Genomic DNA, 7473 nt, shown 5'->3' on the forward strand with positions numbered 1-7473 from the left:
GATTTTTAATCCCTAGGCCCACCATGGAATGGTGCATCTGACTGATGGGGTAGATGTTTGACACGCATCATGGCGGGGCCCACACAACTCTCCCCGCTGTGGAGATTTCAAATAAACATTACGATGGGCATTAGGATAGTTTCAATGGTGGGAATCAATCTCCCTGCTATTTTCTGTGGTGGTCTCCATTACAGATTTTTATCTCCCTCATTTTTTGGCTTATGACTTAAAATGATATCTCAAAATAGATGGACGGCTCATGACTTAAAACGATATCTCAAAATGGATGGACAATGGTCTCCACTTTGCTTATGGCTTTGATATGACTCCTTTTTTGGATCAACCCTTAAAAAAAACCGTTAAAATGAATGGACGAGGTGGATCAGTAACATACATCACAGTGAGCCTCGCAAATCTAAGCACTTTCCGTCCGTCACCGGTCCCCAAAACCAAATCCCTTCTAATCCTCCCGCGCACACACCTCCAAATGAAAATCCCCATTTCTCTCTCGCGCCCGTCTTCCCAAAACCCAAACTCTCTCTCCCTCTCTCTCTCTCTCGCACTTAGCCTCTCCCTTTCCCTCGCCCTCTCTCGATCTCCTACACTCCCTCACCCTCTCTCTCTCTTGGCCCCCATTCCCCTCTCTCTGTTTCCCAACCTCTCTCTCTCTCTCTCTCTCTCTCTCTCTCTAGGGTTTTCAAAACCCCCTTTCACCCAAACCCACCATTGATCCGTGAGAGAGACTTAGAGAGCACTCGAAAGAAGGAGAAGAAGAAGAAAAAGGAGAAGGAGAGGAAATCCAGACATCGGTTAGCCTCTCTCTCTCTCTCTCTGTTTCTGAAATCTGTGGAGTGGGTTTTGAATATTGAAAGGAGTGCCCACCGTGTTGTGTGAGGGTCATCCAAGCTATCCATTAGATCCGCACCCCATGTTAGGCATACATCTCAAAATCTAGGCTAATGCATGGCTCAAAATCTAGGCTAATGCACCCCAATTACCTATTTGAGAAACAAGTAACTGCCAGACCCATAAAGGCTAGCTGACGGTCTCTAAATGCGGTGGGGGTGAAGTCTAATGGTTGCTTGACCGACTTACAAGCCTCATGTTCTCTTTAACGTTCTTAAGAAAATCGAAAGCTGTTGTCAGTGTAGATGTCTCTGTTTTGATTTTTTTTCCCCCAAAATCTAGCTGTTATATTGGAAGTTGTGTTTAGGTGCATGCTAGAGTGGAAGCTCTTGCAGTGGGGAAGCTATCACTAAACTTGACGGATTTTAGCAGCGAGGCCATTTCTATGTTTGGAAATCAATCAGCCTTGCAATCCAGAGCCTTCTGCCGTTCACACAATCTATACTTCTCACGGTGGAATATCTCAACACAGCAGCACTTGGGCCTAAAAAATATTACAAATCAAGTAGGTAAATAGAATTCATCCTAGTGACTTTGGAAGTAATAACTCTTTCCCATGTTTGAGATTTATTTTAAAATGTTGATTTTGTTGTTGAGTATGTATGGCTAATTTCTATGATGTGTCGACATAAAATTTTCATTTAATTTTTGAGGAGAGGTGAAGGCCTGTTGAGAGAGTCAAAATTTGAGTCCTACTCATCAATGCAATTTGTGTGTAGGTCACTGGATTTGTTAATCTGAACCATTGTGCACCTAAAAACCTGTGCACTTGAAGCAGTTGTCAACTGCTATTTACCAACCTGTTTTTGCAATACCTACCTTTACCAAATGAATTCTCAGTTCCCATCATCTGCACTTGCAAAGTGTTGGTGTTCATCATAGTATTTCACCACTGTCAATTGTGGATTGGGGCAGCTCTACAAATATCACAAAGGCCTGATAGTTGTTTGGTTTTCCTTCTCCATTTTTGCATTGATTGTGTGATATCATTCATATTCTCTTATTTTTGAACCTGCATTGAGATGCTCTTGAACTTTGTTCCGGTTTCTCAGTCTTTGTTTTGAAAATCATGAAATTAAAATGTCGATTGAGAACTTACATTGAGAATTTGTGGATTGCTTTGGGTAAGTTCTCATTTTATCATATTTATCCCCTTTGATATCTGTCCTAGTACTGGGGATATGATTTGATTCAATCATGTACAACTGACATGGCTCACCAGCAAACCACGTGCACTGGGTAAAACATGATTAGCACCCTTTTCCTGCATGAGGAATAATAAGATCCTTGACCCCAAGGAATATACAAACATACTAAGGTTTTCAATTTGTACCAGTGGGACCCATGGTTCAATTATTTGGACAATTGCTCTGCTCAGCCCCACCATAAAGGCCCGAATTGTAAGATCTTAGCCACCAGTTTTTGCATTTTCTGAGCCAAATGTGGACCGTTGCTATATCTTCTTGGCCATCCATTTTTAGGCCAAAAATTGAAAGTTTAGGATTGTCTTGTCGAGGAATTTTGGGACATTTCCTTTCCAGTGGGGCCTAACATAGATGGTCTGGATCAATAATCCATGTGACCCACTAGTATATGCTGAAAACATGAGTTTATTGTAAATTCTGTAATTTGAGACTGAGAACTCAAAGGATAATGTGCATTTCCTCAAAACCATAAGGTCTTTTAAGTAGAGTGCTCAGAAAGAATATAGTGTGATCTGATGAATTCCTTTTTCTCAAAGTGTTAACAAGGTTTTAAATATTGTTATTGCACATAGATGAATTCCTTTTTGTTTCTTTGAATTTGGCTCTCCAATGAATTCCTTTTTCTAAAAGTGTTTACATAGATGACCTGACCTTTTGTTGTGCAGATGTATAGAAAGAAATGAAAGAGCTAAATCAATAGTGAGATCGTGCTTAATCTCATCTCAAGGGCTCGTCTCTTTTCTCAACATTTTTCAGGTAATTTAGTGCCTTTTTCTAGAACTATATCATTCATTTTTCAGTTTTTGTTTAGTTGTATTACATCCTTTGCCCAACCTGATTTTGGTTACAGGTTGTGAATGTGATGTTAAAAATTCTGCCATACACAAAGACATCTTTCTTTGTATCATTTCCCAAAAAGTCGACAAACTAGGTGTTGAAAAAAAGAAAAAGAAAATATCATGATATCTCTAGCATGTAATTTTAATTATATTAAAAAAGATATCTCTAGCAGGTGTTTGGCTACACCAAATATCATGATATTTTACACCAAATTAGATTGTTTAATAATGAAATTTCATGATATTTGGTGCTGCCAATGCACCATAAAGTATTTGCAGTATGGGAATTTTCCTATTTTTCCTTTTCTTTCTTGAAAAGAAAAAGTTTTTTTTTGCAATAATTATGCAGAATCACTGTTAAGGCTTCTACAGTTTAACTTATACATGTCTCATTGTTGGTGTAGTTAGCATTCTTCTTATGGGAACTTATCTGTTGGTCAGAAATACACAAGTGGACCTCAAATTCCATCTGTGATTAGGATCATTGTTTAGTGGGCCACCACATTCTGAGTTGTATCTCACAAATCAAGCAAGTATGAGAACTTTGCTTAAATTTATCAACAATATGTCAACCTTCACCCAAAATTCAATCATGTGCAATTTTTTTATACGATTCTTTTGCTGGTTCTTCTACTTCAACATCTGTAGTTGTCTCTCAAAAGAAACCAAAAATAAAATGTAAATTACAATAATGTAAAATACCTGAATTTCTCCTTTATATCAGCCCGGAAGAACCACGTCGAAGTAGAGTTTCGAATGTCAAAGTTCAATGTCCAATACTCACTTTATAATGGTTCTAGGTTCTAATAGATTTTAAATTAAACCAAAATGGGCTAGCTTTAATTGATTTTGATTCTAGAAAAAGGAAAATAACACTTCCTCTTTTTAGATCAGATTGGAATACAAAAAATAAAATCAATTTAAAAAGTTAAAGAAAGAGAATATTAAATATGCATACTTAGTTTAAAATGGAGCACAAACTTATCTCTCAGAAGGCCGGATTAAAATTGCTTGAGTAGTTATGAATATTCTGAGATTCGTGCTCTATTTATAGGTAAGCAAATCGCAACTTCGACTAGTCCAGAAGTCGCTACGACTAATCGTAGAACCAACGGATATTTGAAAATTTGAGCGCGATAAGATAAGGTAATTTCACGACTGGTCGTAAGTAGTCTACGACTGGTCGAAGGATACCTTCAACTGGTCTTAGGTTGATCACGGCTAGTCGAAGCCAAGCAAAATACATCGTTGTAGTTTGAGTCGTAGGTTCACGACTGGTCGAAGGAACAGTCGACACTGTTCATACGACTGGTTGAACAGACCCCAGGATTGGTCGAAGCTTAATAAAAAATTCTGAATTTTTGCAACAAACTTACGACTGGTCCAGGAAAATCTTAGACAGGTTGAAGCAGTGCTAGGACTAGTCGAGAAAGATCCAGGACTAGTCTTAGAGCAGACCAGATTCCCAAATATAAAATTTTGCATTATGTATCTAAAATGACCTACTCTAAAGGTCAACCTAAGGTCAAACATATCTTAATAGTGAAGTAAGGACATTGAACCCTTAAGATATGTAACCTTTAAAGAAAGTGAAGCTTGAAATCTTGATGTAGCTTTTCCTTAAAAGCTTCAATTACGCAATCTTGAATCTTGACTTGTAACTTGTAAATTCAGTTGAACATTCTCGAGTCTTGACTTGTAAACATGTCTTGTCCTTCGAAGTTGATCTTGCAAGACAATGTCGTGGCTTGACATATCTTGAGTTGAACATTGTGCTTCAGTCTTGAGTTGAGCATTGTGCTTCACTCTTGAGTTAAGCATTGTGCTTCACTAATGTAGTCAACATCCATACACTGATACTCGCTTCATCCATACTGTGTCTCGAACATTTGCATTTATGTAATTTCACAAAGTACAAGCAGTGTTTTTGGCACCACAAATTTGACAACATAAAGAGGCTTTCAACCATAGCACTTACAATCTCCCCCTTTGTCAAATTAGTGACAAAACACACTTTCAAGATATATTACATAAAGCAGAATATATAGTTAAAGTGTCATGCACTAGTTATTATTAACTGGCCCACATTCATAATCAATTCAATATATAGTCCACCTCTGCACATACCTGCACATACTCCCCCTAAATAACATACTACCTACACATACTCTCCCTGAGTAACATACATCACATAAATCCAATACTATAGACATCCAATATATATATCCATTCTCCCCCTTTTTGTCACAATAGGACAAAGGAAGCAATGATCAAATGGCGGAGGAGTTAAAATGAAAGAGAGAGTAAAAAAATAGTCTATAAACAGAGACAAGTCAAAAGCAGTAACAATCTCACAAACAGAGAGAGCAGAAGAGTAATAATGTTATTACAGTCCAGTAAAATAAAAAGAACTAATCTGAGCCAAATGAAGGAGCAGGGATGGAAGGATCAAGTTGATGCATGCCCTTGTTCAAACGCCTAAGATATTTGTGCATATATTTGAACTGCGTGACATTAGTAATATGCATATTCTCAACCTTCTCCTCCAAAGTACGTAAACGTGCATCAAACTCAGAAGGCTCATAATCTGGATCATTAGCAGAATCAGATTCAAGTTCTTCAAAAATATCATCCATGTTAATGTCATCATGAGGAAGATCACCGGCATCCTCCTCATTTCTAGCTTCAGCACCACCATTACCATCACCTTGGCCAGGAAGTAAATCTAGCTTCATCTTATTAAGGTTAGAATTGTTAAATATCAGATGATGGATTGGGGCTTCTCCAACAGGCATGTCGACTAACATATGTGTAGCCAACACAGTCATCGAGTAAGCAAAAGGGATGTCACTGTGACCTAGATGGAGTCTAAACTAAATAATGAAGTGACAAATCAAGGATGGTAAATAAACATGAACACCTCTGGCAATAGAATGAAGAACACGAACCATGAAGGATGTTAATTCGAATTTATTACCCGATCGAGGATACAAGTTAGACATAAAGATTTTGTGAAGAACTCTATATTTGGGTAACAAAAACTTTGAGGAGAGCGCATTCCCTTTATGCGTCCAATCTACATCCAAATTGCATAAGGCTCTAGTGAGCATACGTTTGTCAGTTTCTGAGGGTTTTTCAGATAAGATATGGATGGGAATGCCCTCATCATCCACAGGAATTTTCATAAGAGCCGAAATCAAATGACGATCAACGTCAAATGGTCCTTCTCTTGTGGCTTCCTTAAAAGTTAAATTTTCCAATGAAAACTCACTTATGCAAGCGAACATGGACTGGGCAATGGATCGGTATGCAGGCCCACCCCAATGTAATAAGTTATCCCAACCTATAGTTTGAAGAATAGAAAGGATATCATACGGTGTAACATGATCTACAAAAATGGGACGTTCTACAATAACATTCCTCAATCTAATGTCCCGTACATAAGATGGATCTTCTTTGTAGAACCGAAGATGATGCTTGGTAATAGGAGTAGATTTGGAAGAAGATGGACCGTGGGATGTTATCTTTCTTCCTCTAGATGCCATATGCAACAAAGATTTGAAAGAAACAAAGAGTTGCAATGGATTGAGAAATGGGTATTCTCAAATTAGATATGGGTGAAGAAAAAATTCCAAATCTCAACAAAACAAGAAAAAGACAACTTCAAGAGAGAAATAGAAGTATATTTGACACAAATCCACAAGAAATAAGCAAATGGAACACTAACCTTGACAGATTTGGAAGATGGGTTCGACTAGTCAAGCGACGGCCTGTCGGAGAGGGAAATCGAAATAAGGAAGAAATGATATTTTCTCCAATTTAAGTCAATCAACGCGATTTACAACTGGTCGTGGGTTTTCTATGACTGTTCGTAATAAGACAGGTCGAGGAAATCCTTGACAGGTCGAGTACCACCATAAAAACCTGATTTCCTACATTTTTCACAAAAATTGAAATCTAAACTATCAAATATATACAATATGATATAAGGCAGGCATAAATAATCATTTTAGAATGCACATGCCAAGATCAAATTTCATTTTATTAAACCTTCTTTTGTCGAGCGGTTTAGTGAAAATGTCAGCACGTTGATTCTCGGTAGGGATATATTCCAAAGATATAACCTTTTCTTCTACTAATTCACGAATATAATGAAATCTAATGTCAATGTGCTTAGTACGAGAATGCTGAATAGGATTTTTTGAAATATTTATGGCACTGGAATTATCACAATATAATAACATAGAATCCTGTTTAATTCCATAATCACTTAGCATACGTTTCATCCAAACAAGCTGCGTACATGCATTACCAGCTGTGATATATTCAGATTCAGCAGTTGAAAGTGATATAGAACTTTGTTTCTTGCTAAACCAAGAAACTAAACAATTTTCGATATAAAAGCAACCACCACTAGTTGATTTTCTATCATCAATATTACCAGCCCAGTTAGCATCCGAGTACCCAGCTAATTGAACACTAGTCTCGAGTGGATACCAAAGATCGAGATTAACAGTACTTGC

General features: G+C 37.5%; 1 long non-coding RNA gene across 1 annotated transcript; it reads left to right on the forward strand.

Annotated features, from left to right (window-relative positions):
* The first annotated feature begins 636 nt into the window (after positions 1-636).
* On the forward strand, positions 637-3499 carry LOC131231388 (uncharacterized). The gene is made up of 5 exons (XR_009164339.1): positions 637-809; positions 1214-1411; positions 2777-2867; positions 2962-3086; positions 3355-3499. It is a non-coding gene; the product is annotated as an uncharacterized LOC131231388 (long non-coding RNA).
* Positions 3500-7473: the final 3974 nt, after the last annotated feature.

This window comes from Magnolia sinica, chromosome 17 (genome assembly GCF_029962835.1).
Source record: "Magnolia sinica isolate HGM2019 chromosome 17, MsV1, whole genome shotgun sequence".
In the NCBI taxonomy this organism is placed as follows: domain Eukaryota; kingdom Viridiplantae; phylum Streptophyta; class Magnoliopsida; order Magnoliales; family Magnoliaceae; genus Magnolia; species Magnolia sinica.